The sequence below is a fragment of the Danio rerio genome, chromosome 19 (genome assembly GCF_052040795.2).
Source record: "Danio rerio strain M-AB ecotype USA chromosome 19, GRCz13ab, whole genome shotgun sequence".
Classification (NCBI taxonomy): Eukaryota; Metazoa; Chordata; class Actinopteri; order Cypriniformes; family Danionidae; genus Danio; species Danio rerio.
Genome location: NC_141039.2, coordinates 39,446,594 through 39,462,744, shown reverse-complemented (window position 1 = coordinate 39,462,744; position 16,151 = coordinate 39,446,594). Strand labels below are relative to the sequence as shown.

The 16,151-nt window shown below is 35.6% G+C and overlaps 1 protein-coding gene across 6 annotated transcripts in view; it reads right to left on the bottom strand.

The window, feature by feature from the left end:
• Positions 1-16,151, bottom strand: part of dlgap3 (discs, large (Drosophila) homolog-associated protein 3) — a 328,237-nt gene that overhangs the window by 310,694 nt on the left and 1,392 nt on the right. For 4 of the 6 annotated variants that reach the window (XR_015515960.2, XM_087294505.2, XM_087294504.2 and 1 more), the window contains exon 1: positions 835-947. The exons of 1 other annotated variant lie outside the window; for it this stretch is intronic. The gene's annotated coding sequence lies outside the window, so the exon portion shown is untranslated. Of the gene's footprint in view, positions 1-834; positions 948-10,718; positions 10,853-16,151 lie in introns of those variants that run through there. One more of the 6 variants, XM_088651379.1, reaches the window with a different exon arrangement.

The window sequence follows — 16,151 nt, the reverse complement described above, 5'->3', positions numbered from 1 at the left end:
GCTCGAGCTGCATGTGCAGTAACTGGAAAGCCAGCAACATCAAGACATCAAACAACATCAAGATCAATGCAAATGATCTCATGCAACGTTTATAATATTTCACCCTCCTTCTCTTATGTTGCAGTATACTGTATATATGACATGGAAAAAATAAACCAAAAACCCTCTTGTATATGAAGTTCTATCTATCTACTATCTAGATAGACGGCTATCTACTTACACGGCCCATGGCAGTGATCACTCATGCAATAAACTGGACAAGGGACCAATTTTAATCAATACTTTCACAGAATCACATGAGAGCAAATCTCATTTTCAGGACAAAACCACAATCTAATAGCTCCACAGTCTTTTTTAAGATGTGCTTTGAAAGTCTACTTCAATCTACAGACCCCTAACATCCATCTCGGACCTTAATGCGGTTGAACAGTGAGCTGCATCCACATCCAGGACATGCTTTCACGGTCAGCAATCAATTATTTATTAACTTAAGTTGCTCCAAGGTTCAGAGGTCCCTGATCAGTCCTCAAAGTGCTCTGATTCTCCGTGACAAAACTTCCAAGTGCTGTCAAGTTGCAAGTGCTTCAGTCATTTATTAAACCCCTGCCCATTCAGTACAGGTGCACCTACTAGTCATCTTCAAAAATTAATTTGCTATCATGTAGGAATTATCCATCAGGAGTGGAGGTGCAAAATCAAAGTCGTGCACATAACGTGTGAACACCAGTATGCACTGTAAACATACGTGCATTTTATTTCCACTCATCGTGGAAGTCTCAACATAAACAACCAAACCACGCAATTAAAGAATAAACGCATCCGTATTTTGCTTACCTTGCGTTTAAGTTAGCAGTTCAGACTCGCATTCCCGTACGGATAATAGTGAATATTCCTCCGGGTGAGAGGGATTGGTGCGCGTGCGGACGGTCTGTTACTCGCCGCTGTTTGAGATCCTGACAGCGGCGCTCAGGATTCCCTCTGCCCGTGCCTCGCGCTTCCATTGGTCGGCGGAGCTCCCCGCAGCACCCCGCTCCTATACGGGAGGAGGGGCGGAGAGAGATGCGGTCGTACACGCGACGACATGCAAACACATCCGAAGAGCAAATCTGCTACTTAATGAATGAATATGCTGGTGGTGTTTAAAGAGGTTTATAAGCTGCAAAATTACGAAGGAATAATCTTCGCGTCAGGAAGAATAATGCGGGATTCGGTGGCATTTACAAGGCTTTGAAACAAAGAAGCACTGCTGCTAGTTGCTGTTTCTTTTTTTCTGTGCAGTGCATTTTGAGGTCAAATTAACATTACACAAACGACTTTACTGGAATTGATGCCTGAGCATTGGTAAAACAGACGGATAAAGCTTCTTATGTGCTGAGTAAGACACGGAGAAAATAAGTAATGCAGTGATTGCCAACTTAACTTGATATGCATTATCAAGTTAAGCTGCATCCATGGTGTAATATAATTTACATAATCTTATTTTATATATAATATGTAATATAATATGTAAATTATATTGTATGTAATATAATTATTCGTTTATTTTACTTTGGTTTAGTCTCTATTTCTAAGCTCACCACAGCGGAATGAACAGCCAACTATTCCAGCGTACAGTGTGTTTTACGCAGTGGATGGACGCCCCTCCAGCTGCAACCCAATACTGGGAAACACCCATACACTATGGCCAATTTATTCAATTCACCCATAGCACACGGCTTTGGACTGTGGGGGAAACAGGAGCTCCCGAAGGAATCATGCAAACACTGCGGAACAAACTCCACACAGAAATGCCAACTGACACAGCTGGCACTCAAACCAGTGACCTTCTTGCTGTGAGGCAACAGTGCTAGCCACTAAGTCACCTGTAATACAAATATTTTAATATTTTTTTATATTTATTTATTCTAGAAAAAAAGACCTATAAATTCATGATAAATCTTTTTTTTTCTAATCAGTGACTTCTTATTAATTAGAGATTGTTTAAAAAGGTTTCAATCCTACCATCACTCAAAAAAAAAAAAATAATAATAATTGCTGCTTGTTCAAACTGTATTTAAAATAAGCCAAATCAACATAACTCTTGAGTTTTTGTAGGGACAACTTAATTGTTTTATGTCTAATCCACTTAAATAAAAAAAGTTAACTTAATCGGTTTGTGTTGGGACAACATGAAGGAACTGTGTGAAACCCAGTTTTCTTTACAGTGATGGTTTACCCTGTTTTGCTGTACTGTACTTACCCTTTTTTGAACACATTATTAGAGAATTATTAAGAATTACATTTAAATGATTTTGACTGTTATTATTTCTGGGATAATCAGGCAGGCAGATTACGCTGTTAAATTCAGGCTATTAACATCACAAAACTAAAAGAGATTAAAAGCAACAGCGGCAATAATAAACAACACTGATTCATACCAAAGTGCATGCAAGAAACATAGGTGTCACTGTAAACCAATACTACATATAATATCTTGTAATAATGTAATGATATATATTAACTGTAGGCATCATAAATAACCATTGTTCTTCTGTACAGTAATGCTTATCAATTGTTCATATTACAAGCTTATTTATCATAAACAAATGAGGGATATTCATCCATTAATTCATTTTCCTAAGGCTTAGTACCTTTATTTATCAGCGGTCGCCACAGCGGAATGAGCCGCCAACTTATCCAGCATATGTTTTACAAAGCGGCTGCCCACCCAGCAGCAACCCAGTATTGGGAAACATCTATACACACTCCAGTTAATATATCAAATATTAAAAGTAATGCAAGAATAATAGTAATAGTACTACTGTACTAGAACTACTGAGTTATTGTTATTATACATTCATTCCTTCATTTTTCTTCAACTTAGTCCCTTTATTTATCAGGGGTCGCCAGAGCGGAATGAAGCACCAACTTATTCAGGATGTGTTTTATGCGGCGGATGCCCTTCCAGCTGCAACCTAGTACTGGGAAACAATTATTCACACATATACACTACGGACAATCTAGTTTATTAAATTCCCCTATAGCACACGTCTTTGTACTATGAGGGAAACCGGAGCACCTGGAGGAACCATGCAAACTCCACACAGAAATGCCAACTGACCCAGCCGGGACTTGAATTAGCAACCTTCTTGCTGTGCGGCGACAGTGCTAACCACTGAGACACCATGTCGCCTTGAGGGATGTATTCACCTTGAAATCTTAGAGGTCAACACTTTTAATGATGCAAAATGATCTATTCTATCTACTTAGTTTCAGTTATGTAATCATAGTCATTTATTTAAACACAGAAAACAAATCACTGGTCCTAATTTTATGCTTTCAACCTTGTGGTTCTATAGTGTCACTAACACATTGTCACTATTCATTTAATATTCACAAAAAAAAACAGAATATCACGCTTTTGGGGTTTCTTTTTTATCTGGCTCAGGCACCGTTTTGGCAGCCATGAAAGTGATTTTCACAGCCTCTGGTGTCAACTCGGATTCTGTGCAAATGAATGCAGCGTAACTTTGCAGACTTTGCACACACATTAGTAAGCAGGCCTACGGGAATATGACTTCATAAAAAAAATCATTAAAAACATGCATGCCTCTCCTAAATCCAAGTCTAAAGTGATAAACTGCTATACATCCATGTGAACAATTACACAAAGGCTCAAAAGGGCGACACTATATGTGTGAATTGATGTTTCTGCTGCATTAGATGATTTAATTATGTTCAGCACCTTGGCCAGCGACCACAAGAACCATTACTAAGAAATTGAGCTGCAGCAGATCTCAAACCAGTTTAAGCAACCAAATTCAAAGCACAACCAATGGACATGCACAGATAAAATATAGTTTTTGTTTTCATTATTAAGCAATCCAAGAATATGTCAACCTCATTATAAAAAATAAAGTTTTTACCAAAAGAACAAAACCCATTTAAATTTGTTCACTTAGATCTGCATTTTGTAATGATGTGCTCTCATGGACATTTAAGGAAATTGCTTTGTTTATCCAGGCTGATCTCACGAGAAAATGTAAGGATCTTACGTTTTGTCAGTTTAGAGGCTAATTCGTACAAATTCGATGAGTTCAGCTGACGAAATTGTACGATTTTAAAAAGGAGGCGTGGCACCCAACCCCACCCCTAAACCAACAGTCATTGGGAGATGAGCAAATCGTACTAAATTGTATGAATAAGATTGTATGAATTCATACGAATTAGCCACAAAAATCAAAACGTTATGAATTGCAGTGAGATTGTGTTGGTTTATCCATGAAATCTTAGGTTTTTTCCAAAGGTAAAAAATTCCTTTTTATCCAACCACATTTCATGCTTTCAAGAAAGGGGTTAAAGACTCACTTTTTTCATATTTTATTTTAACAATAAGTATTCTGCAGAAGGATTGGGTCTGTAGAATAAATAATTACACTCACTTGTTCATAATATCGCTGCCTTTTAAATATATGAGCTACATATTTAAGATGTCACAAAGCTTCAAATCACGTGTCATGTCTGTAACAATGAAAATGTTTATATTGTGTAATAAATATTTTCACAAATAAGATGAAACTTTATATATAAAGCCAAAATATGTCCATGCTAATTATGATCGACAATTCGTCTCAGGTCTTTGCTTTAAACAACCATAATTTTGTGTCACGGATGTGATCATTTTGAATTTTCTATTAATATATAAGCAAATGACTAGTGCATATTTGTTCATTATGATATTATTATTTATTATACATAATTTAAGTCCTCAATGTCACATGATCCTTAAGTCATTCTAATATCATAACCAAGTTATAATAATAATAATAATTATTATTATTATTAATATTATTGTTATTTTTTATTATTATAATTATACATATATACATTTTCCTTTGGCTTAGTCTCTATTTAATTGGTCACTACAGGGGAATAAACCGCCAACTATTTTAGCATGTTTTAAGCCTCATTCACCATACAAGTGACTCGCAGCGGCAAAGCGACAAACAAACGTTAATTTCAATGGTAAGCAAGCAACTTTCGGCGACCTCCATCTACGCGAGTGACATTGACCGTTGGTGACCAGGTGGCTTGACAAGGTTGAGAATCCTTCAACTTTATATGCAAATGAAGAGCGACTTTCTTGAGCGACAGCCAGTAGGAGCACCAGTAGAGCTCACGTGATCCTCTCTCAGCTCGCTCAGAGGCCGGTTGTATTCGTGCATACACAGACCTATGTTTGTAGCAGGTCACCACCCAGAACAACAGGCAGCTACAAAGCTGGAAACCAGTACTGGAAAACACCCATACACACTCATTTACACGCACTACGGTCAGTTTAGTTTATTCAATTGACCTATGTCGTATGTCTTTGAACTGTGGAGAAAACCGGAGCACCCGGAGAAAACTCACGCGAACATAGGAAGAACATGCAAACTCCAGCCGGGACTCGAACCAGTGACTTTCTTGCTGTTTCCTCCGGGTGCTCCGGTTTCCCCCACAGTCCAAAGACATGCAGTACAGGTGAATTGGGTAGGCTAAATTGTCCGTAGTGTATGAGTGTGTGTGTGTGGATGTTTCCCAGAAATGGGTTGCGGCTGGAAGGGCATCCGCTGCATAAAAACTTGCTGGATAAGTTGGCGGTTCATTATGCATTGGCTACCCCGGATTAATAAAGAGACTAAGCCGACAAGAAAATGAATAAATGAATGAATGAATTGTGGTGATACGGTGGTGCAGTGGGTAGCGTTCGCCCCACAGCAAGAAGGTTGCTGGTTCGAGCCTCGGCTGGGTCAATTGGCATTTCTGTGTGGAGTTCTCCCCGTGTTCGCGTGGGTTTCCTCGGGCTGCTCTGGTTTCCCCCACAGACATGTGGTACAGGTGAATTGCGTATGCTAAATTTGACCGTAGTGTATGAGTGTGTGTTTCCCAGTGATGGGTTGTGGCTGAAAGGGCATCTGCTGAGTAAAACATATGCTGGATAAGTTGGCGGTTCATTTCACTGTGGCGACCCCAGATTAATAAAGGGACTAAGCAGAAAAGGAAATGTATTAATAAATATATATGAATATAAATGAATATAATTAATCATTTTAATCGAAATATTATGAGTTAATGTAATTAATGCATTTTCATTCATAAATTTTTTGACGGCTTAGTCCCTTTATTAAACCAAGGTCGCCACAGCGGAATGAACCGCCAACTTATCCAACACGTTTTACGCAGCGGATGCCCTTCCAGCCGCAACCCATCTCTGGGAAACATCCACACACACGCACACACATACACTCATACACTACGGACAATTTAGCCTACCCAATTCACCTGTACCACATGTCTTTGGACTGTGGGGGAAACCGAAGCACCAAGAGGAAACCCACGCGAACGCAGGGAGAACATGCAAACTCCACACAGAATCGCCAACAGAGCTGAGGTTCGAACCAGCGACCCAGCGACCTTCTTGCTGTGAGGCGACAGCACTACCTACTGCGCCACTGCATCGCCCCAACTCTTAGATTTTAAACTTTTTAAGACAAGAGAGTGTGTAATTTACATGAAAATATAAACTTTTTAAAAATTCTAATAGATAAAAAAAGTATTATTATCAGAATTAGATTTTCTATTGTCAGTGTACAAAATACAATGATATTTGTTATTGCACTTATTTTCAGTGCAAGTCTTACTTGCCTAAAACAACAATATTAGAAGCAAGAAGGGTTAAGTAATAAAAATAAAATAATTTTATCTTCACAAAAACATGCAGATTAGACACAAATGACATATTATATTATATTATATTATATTATATTATATTATATTATATTATATTATATTATATTATATTTGGAGCTCCCATAGCCACTTACAGATAACCTCAGCATTGTACAAAACCTCAAAGTTGTAATTTTACTGAACCAAAAAAAATCTCCTCTGATAAATAAAATAACTTCATACAATCGTATAATTTTAAAGAGATCATATTTCATAATGAAAACATTATTATGCTTGCTTCCCATATGAATCTCTGATGTAAGGTTCAGCAACCGTGCTGTAACCAGAAGAGCTATAATAATACGATATAACTAAATATTTCAGCATTATTCTCTCTGTACAGATTCATTTAAGCAGCTGAGAGACAGTCCTCTGCCATTGTGCACTATAATTGTAGATGACAATGATATCAGCTATGGACAAATACAGTGATTTGTGATGAGCACGACACATCTGGTGGAGAGTAATTTCCGTACACTAAAGCAAATGATCATTTAGAAACATATTGTGTGATATTGACTTTAATTTCTTCTTCAGACACAGGTTTGTAGTGGAATATGATAGAGAGTGGATAGAGCAGAGCCATAATTACAGAAGCCACATTATATAGTTGAGTAATGACTGCTTAGTAATAACATAAAAAGCTTTAAACATCACACCTTCAGAATCCGTATTTCATAAATCAGCCCAATACAGCCCAACTGTGCATTGATATTAACAATAACTTATAAATCTGTAAGAACATACCTATTGTGTGCTCAGATGTTGTTAAGTGACTGTATATATACTTTTGTTGTACCCATAACTTATTTACCCATTTTCACCATGCACTATAACTATAAGGACAAGGCATCATTCAAGGTTCAGACCACAGCCATAACAATAAAAATATAGAAACGATAATGATTTCAAAATGGTCTCAAATGGATAAAACAATGATAGGCAGTCAGATTGTATTTGATTATAAAAGACTCACACATTCAGTGGACAATGTAGAGAAAATGCCATCAGAATGAATGATGAAAAGTGGAACATAAGCTAATATGCAATCTAGGCTAGCAAACAGCAAAAACATAATAAAAGTACCTCAGTGCTGTTTAGTGCTAGTTTGATATTTTTGTGGTTTCCAGCATTTTGCAGAGGTAGTTGCCAGAACTTTACTATAAAAAATAACAATCTAAAATAAAATACATTTAAAAAGTTGATAGGAATATTAAGGAATAACAAAAAAGTGGGCAGATATTAACACACTCTACTTAACACATGAATGAACATAAACATTAATGTAACATTCTCTGAACATAACATTGTTTAAAAAAGTGATTATTAATTAATTAAGTTCTTTAAACTCAAGAAAAACAAGATTAGGTCAAAAGTGAATGAAAATTATATGAAAAATAATGAAAATCTAGATAAACCTAGGCATAGCTGGATAAAAAGAGTTAAGTACACTGAATTGGCAAACTGTGAGCCACAGCGGAACAAAACACAGGTTCTGATGATCCACATAAGATCATTAATATGCACATTCAATGATTGGCCAAAACGTTTATCTAAGGTTTTGTTAAACATACTGTATATGTGGGTGTCTTATTTTGAAAACACAAAAGGCCGGGAGACTAAAAAGGATGTTTTTTTCAGAAGCATGCAACAGATTGTCAGAACCCAAAAAGTGGGATATATGGACTATACATTTATTCAGCACCTCGCCAATGCTTTTTGTTTACCACAATCATGTAACCCTGCAGTCCATGACCCATTAATGCAGGATTTATATATTCGCCTGGCACTGCACCGCGCACCTCCGCTGAGTGCTTGCACACCTCACAAGACGGACAAGCATTTTACTCGCTGAGTTCACCGTTGTGGTATTCTTTAAAACGATAGGGGGTGGTCAAAAGAAACTGACCGTAACATCAGACGGAAACACAGAAAAGTCGAATGTTTCGGGAACAACGTCATACCATTAATATCATTCAATATTTTTAAATAAATTATTTTTATAAATCATTTTAATGATTATAAAGATTTTAATAATCCTTCAAGATTTTTTAAAATCAAACTTTGATGCATCTGCTTTTGTTCATATTTCGGACCGTTTTACCTATTAAAGGTTAATAAAATATCAATGACAACAGAACATGGTTTGCTCTACAAATATATTTTTATTATATAAAAAAAAGCAAACAAAAGCAAAAAAAAGCAAAAAAAAAGTATACTTACTAAAAAATACAAATGTTTTTTTTTTTTTAGATTTAGCCCGATCCACAATTCACACATTTCTGTCCGGCTACTTTCTGTCCTATAGTTTTGTTAAAGAGGCAATACTGGTACAACATTCCTGACCATTACCACCAATAAAGTCTAGAAAAACAGGCCATCAGTATATTGTAAAGGCGATAGGTTCAAATAATCCTTTCCAGTTATCAAAGAAATTCTTTGTTCCTTAACTAAGGTTTTGTAATTATTAAATTGTTTAAAATTCAAAATTGTAATATATACATCAGTGGTAAACCTATGAATGGTGGAAAAACATATTTCTGTAATTGTGTACCTGGACTCTCCACTTTTCCAATGAACTCTTTTGGCTTTAGCAAACTTATCCATCAGGTTCTTCCAAACCTTTTAACAAAAACTTTCCTCCTTTCCCATCGCTGTTGCAATTTCAAGCAAAGAATTATTGATCATCTGGTTATTTCTATGATCACATATCATAAAGATGTCTGTACAGTTGTGCTGTTTCAGACAAAATCTCTTCAAAGTGTTTCATTTTCAACTAAAATCAAACGTTGCACCACGCACACTGTTCGCTCGAGTCTTTAAAAAAAAATGATGCGCTCCGCCGGTCAAAATCATGTCACGCGCACCCAAAGCGAACCTCTGCGATGATGTTACATTTGCCATGCGCACTCAAGAAAACTTGCGGACGGGTCGAGTATAAACCAGGCTAAACTCATTGAAGCTAAGCAGGGCTGAGCCTGGTCAGTACCTGAATGGAAGACCACATGGGAAAAACTAGGCTGCTGTTGGAAATAGTTAGTAAGGCAAGCAGGGGAGCCACTGGGGTGCTCAACCTGTGATCTGTGTGAGTCATAATGCCCCAGTAAAAGTGAAAGGAACACTATACTGTCAGTAAGCGCTGTCTTTCGAATGAAACATTAAACCAAGGTCCTGACTCGCTGTGGTTATTAAAAATCCCACGACACTTCTCATAAACAGCAGGAGTGTAATCTCTGTGTTCTGGGCAAATTCCCTCCATTGGCCCTTTTCCATTATGGCCTCCCAATCATCCCCATTCACCAAATTAGATTAAATGTAATGCACCTCTTTTTAGTTTAATTTGTATATTGTGAGGTGTTTGTAATGAGGCAACAAAAATATGTAAACGGCAGAGTATACAGTAAATGATTAAAGTATGCTTGTGCGTAGTGAGTTCATAATTATTTAAAACTGTACCAAATACGGTCAAAACCAAACTTTTCGTTCTAGGGGTAATTCCTGTGGTTATAAATGAGCATATAAAACCATTTCTATAGACGTTTTGAAGTTACTTTAGCCACAAACATACTATGAGACATTAGAATAAATTTAATATATTGAATTAGTGCACTCTATGGCACCTTTACGATCTGTTTACTAGAAGGTTTTTTGACTAATGGTTCTTCTTTAGCATTACTGTGAAATCCTATTTATACTATTATTTCTAATAATGTAAGCCTTTTTTAATATAAAATGCTTTATATTTCATGTCATGTTCACATGTTTGTTTCATGCATCCATAAATGGCACAGTCTGGGCCAGGCAGCAGGGACAGTGATATTTACTCAAGCTATCACATGGCTGTGTAATACACAAGGCACATCACAACACATCTCCATCACACAGTGTGTCCATGGCAATTGCAGGACAGGGAAAAACCGAAATCAAATTTCCACTGAGACTTGTGTCAAATCACAGCTAAAGGTCACCTCTGAATTTAGTGTGCGGTCACAGCCTCCACCTCCCATGTGTCGTCTGAATCAGAGGACATGAAAAATGTGATCGCTGCTCAATCCCGGATATGTGCCCCCACACAGCTGTCCTCTGCCTCTCTCACCTCGGCCTAAATGATTTACCAAAAAATATTGGTTATTTAAAACATTAAGCAATACTTACACTATTAGTACTTCATTTATTATATACAGTTGAAGTCGGAATTATTAGTCCCTTTAAATTTTTTTCATTTTTTTAAAATACTTTCCAAATGATGTTTAACAGAGCAAGGACATTTTCACAGTAATCTGATAATATTTTTTCTTCTGGAGAAAGTCTTATTTGTTTTATTTCGGCTAGAATAAAAGCAGTTTTAATTTTTTTAAACACCATTTTAGGGACAAAATTGTTAGCCCCTTTAAGCTATATTTTTTCTCGATAATCTACAGAACAAACCATCATTATACAATAGCTTGCCTAATTACTCTATCTTGCCTAGTCAATCTGTATAGAAGTGTCTTGAAAAAGATCTAGTTAAATATTATTTACTGTCATCATGCCAAAGATAAAATAAATCAGTTATTAGAAATGAATTATTAAAACTATTATGCTCAAAAATGTGTTGAACATATCTTCTCTCCGTAAAACAGAAATTGGGGAAAAAATGATTGAGCGGTCTAATAATTCAGGGGGGCTAATAATTCTGACTTCAACTGTATGTCATTCTAAAGCTATATTTCTTTTTATAAGGATAATTTTTCAAAACAAAACATGAATAAAAGTAGTTAAAGTACTATAAAATACTTCTGTTAAGTCAAATAACTGGTTCAGTCAGACTTGAAAATTAATACCTAAAAGTTTAGAACAGTGGTGCCCAAACTTTTTCCTATAAAGGGCCAAAAAGCAAACTTGATTGAGGGCTGTGGGTCGAATATATACTAAATATATTAAATTTGCCATGGGTAATTCTCTAATTTATTCGGTAATTAACTTAAAAATAATAAGAATAAGCTGCTTTAAATCATATTGACTAATGTAGTATCATAGTTAATATTTTATAATGGCTTTATTACATTAAAACATAAACAGTCCTATTTATAACACAAGTTTAATGCTGAATACACTAGTCAAGCTTATTTTGATTTGCTTGCAGATGTCTTGTGCAGTTTGCTGACAGTGTTTACAGTGTTTAATTGAATCTTTACATTTCAGTTGGGATTTTTGTCATTCGGCAAAAAAAACAAAGGATCAAAAGGTTACGTTAAATTTGAAATGACGATCACTGTCAAAGGCATAGGTCCCACCTCCCCATCATTCTCCCTCTCTTATTTCAGATGGGATGTCGGGCCAAATCAAAGGTTACCCTGGGCCAACTTTAGCCCGCTGGCCCTACTTTTGCATCTCTGATTTAGACTAAAGACATATAAGAAACAAAAACAATGAACAAACAGACAATAATAATAATAATATAATTATATAATAATATGTTATTATTATTATTATTATTTACTTTATTTGACATTTTATAAAGAATTTCTTTAAATTTAAAAATCATAATCATTTTTTTCTAATATTTAAATAATAAATTAACATTTTTGTTGAATAATTAACTGCATTTAAATCTTCAGAAGTCTTTTAGGTATTATCAATGTAACATAACATAAAAACACTATTTATTGAGCTTTGACAATATGAAATATTTGGCTGATGCTTGTATGATTTTTTAAAATTTAATTGGATATGCTTCACCTCCATTGTGTGAGTTTGTGACACACAAGAATAATACTGATCGGGCAACATTATCTATTACTAGAGGAGACTGTGCTGTGCAGTTTAGACGTACACATTTTGCACGGTCAGTCTATTCAGTCAAAGCTAGTCATTTCTGGAACACACTTCCTACTGGTTTAAGGGCTATTACAAGTTATATAACATTTAAATACATGTTAAAGAAATGGCTAAAAGCAAATCAAGTTTGTAATTAAGTGTAAATCTTTTCTCTAACTTTTTAGGAAATTCCTATTTTATGTTTTAACCTTTTGTCGTATGTACCTTTACTGTTATTGTATGTGTGATAATGTGTTTTTTGATTTTTAGGTTGCCTTTTAAAATCTGGCAGTGGGCAACAGATGAAAATTAGCCCTCGTGGCTAACTCTGGCTTATTTACAGTTTTACTGATGATAAATAAGCATTGTCCTTGCTAAATAACTAAATTTCATATTTCAAACATCTAATAAAAACAACAAATTACTAGTTTAACACTTTATTTTACCATGCGCAAGTATTATTGATTATTTACAATAGGGTAAAGAGATTATGCACAATTTACTGTTATTACCATTGTAGGCATGTGTAGCATGTAACAATGACATCGCCAACTGTGTTTCCAATCAGTATTCTAAAATAATATTTATGTCAACAATAAAACTGATTATTAAGCATTATTAAGAAGTATTCTTGATGACACTGTTAGTGCCGAACTGCAGACTATGCAGAATTATGTAATAAATAATGTGTTCCAGAATAATTGTTGGCTATCATAAATGTTGGCACCTTTTACAGCTGGAGGCAAACATTTATGAGTATAATAACAATCCGACACTGAGAGCTTGGCTTGTCAGGGTGATTCACTGTCAGTTTAACCAGCTTTTAGAAATGCTTTCTTGCCTGTAACCTGCCGGCAGATTAAACAGAAGTCTTTATGTCAGTAACCTATCAGCATATTGACAGTTTTTATGGTGCAGCACTGATTGGAATGGTTCACTGGAAAACTGTTTCTGCTCCCCAGGATGCTGAGTACAAGGAAAAGACGACCGTGGGGAATAAACATTGAGGTCGTTAGTTGATATAAAAAATTGCGGGACTCAAAAATAAGGAGAAAAGGGGGCAATATTTCACCAGGGTTATCTAGGAATTACCAAAGGAGTTTGTCAAGCTTTAGAAGCAGATGAACTGTACCCTACTAAATGTTTTCAAAAGGCGGTAAACAAAGGAAGAAGATGAAAAGCATTTTAACAATGAATATTTTATATACGCATGAATAATTAATGCTATCCCTCTAAAATTTCCACAACAAGCTCTTTGCTTTAAATTAAATAAATACTTTTAACAGTTTTTTTCTTCTTCTTTTCTATTCCTAGCATAAACTAAGCCAAGAAAAAGAGAAAGAAAATCATTAAATCCATGAGGGAACGATAGTTACCTCAGTCAAAGGATAAACTGTTCTTTTATGATAAAAATGCAGTTTTAGAAAAAGGTGGACTGGATCCAGATTACATTTGGCACTATATGTCAAGAGCATAACCAATATGTTTTATAAACAAATTTATAAAAAAAAACTGTGGTGAAACTGTCACATGTGTGGCACAGATACATTGTTTGAAAAAAATTGCACTGTCATTAGTAGGCATGGGACGATAACCGTTTTCAAGGTATACTGCGTTTTGGAAAGTCATGGTTTTAAAACCGACAAAAGCTTTTTGTAATACTGTTCCTAAGGTATGTCTAACATTTTTTATTTACTTTTTTTAAGCTTTAGTTCTTTTGGACAACAGTATCTCCGGCAGAAAAAGATACAGTATCCAAAGAGGCCATTTTAAATTGTAATGAAATCTCAGTCAATGATTTATTTTCATTATTTAGCCTGATATGTTTACTGTTGTAACATATTTTAAATCTTTTAAAAAATAAAATACATTGTTTTTTATATTCCAAGGGGGGAAAATGTTTTGTTTTTTACCCAAACATTTAAAAAGAATATATTTTCGAGCAGTAGTTACAATACCGTGATACCATGAAACTGTGATATTTCAGCCAGATCTCACGACAAAACATAAGTATTTTACGTTTTGCCAGTTTAGTGGCTAATTCGTATGAATTTGTACGAGTTCAGCCATACGAAATTGTACGATTTTAAAAAGGAGGCGTGGCACCAAACCCCACAACTAAACCCAACCGTCATTGGGGGATGAGCAAATCGTACTAAAATGTACGAATTAGACTGTACGAACTCGTACGACTTAGCCACTAAATCAAAAACTTACGAATTGCCGTGAGATTGTGTTGGATATTTTTATCCGAGGTTATCATACCGCCAGAATCTTATACCGGTCCATGTCATTAGTGATGCCATTTAGATGATGAAGTGATAACTTTGATTAATTAAAATAACTGAGATTATACACTACCTGACAAAAGTCTTGTCGTCGATCTCAGCTGAAAGAGCAACACATTTTAACTTGACTTCTAGATGATCATTTGGAAAAGTGGCAGAAGGTAGATTTTTCCAAAGACTACTTTGTTGAACTGCATCCCAATCACACAAATACTGCAAAAGAACTATTGGAGACCACATGGACCCAAGATTCTCAAAGAAATCAGTCAAGTTTGGTGAAGGAAAAATCATGGTTTGGGGTTACATTCAATATAGAGGCGTGTAAGAGATCTGCAGAGTGGATGGCAACATCAACAGCCTGAGGTATTAAAACATTTGTGCTGCTCATTACATGACAAACCTCAGGAGAGGGCAAATTCTCCAGCAGGATAGCGCTCCTTCTCATACTTCAGCCTCCACATCAAAGTTCCTAAAAGCAAAGAAGGTCAAGGTGCTCCAGGATTGGCCAGCCCAGTCACCAAACATGAACATTTTTTAGCATTTCTGGGGTAACATGAAGGAGGAGGCATTGAAGATGAATCTAAATAATCTTGATGAACTCTGGGAGTCCTGCATGAACGCTTTCTTTGCCATTCTAGATGACTTTATTAATCAGTTATTTGAGTCATTGCTGAGATGTATGGATGCAGTCCTCTAAAGTCTTGAGAGTCATACACAATGTTAAATCTTTTTTCACTGCACCATCACTTTATATTCTATACTGTACATTATTTCTGGTAAGTGACAAGACTTTTGTCTAAGAAAAGTCATACCTTACTGTACTAATTGTAGCAAAACTCTTGTAGCACTTTAAATATGGAATGAAGGATAGAGATTGTGCTGCATTATAGATTGCTTTTTAGGTCATGTTCATGATCCAATGTTGAGGTGGAAATTCTGCTTCTAACGAAAGATAAAGAGCTGAGAACCACCACACAAGTGTGTGATGCTATTTGCAAAGGCACTGGAAAACACAGATTTGCCGAAATAGACTACCCCAGCTGTTTACTGTACTTTCCTCTCAAACCAACAGAGTTCCATTAAACAACAAAAAACAACAAGGCTGCAACATTCTGGAGAAGGCAAGGGCATGAAATAAGAAATTAAGAAACATAACAAATTTGTCATAAAACAAAAATGTTCAGCTGTGTTCAAGATGTTAAGGTTTTCTTATAGCAACACATGTAATTTGAGTTATTTCAAATTAAATGAGAATACTTTATCAAATATTGAAGAGGATAAAATAAGTTTTTCAAAATTGAAAAGAATGGGAGT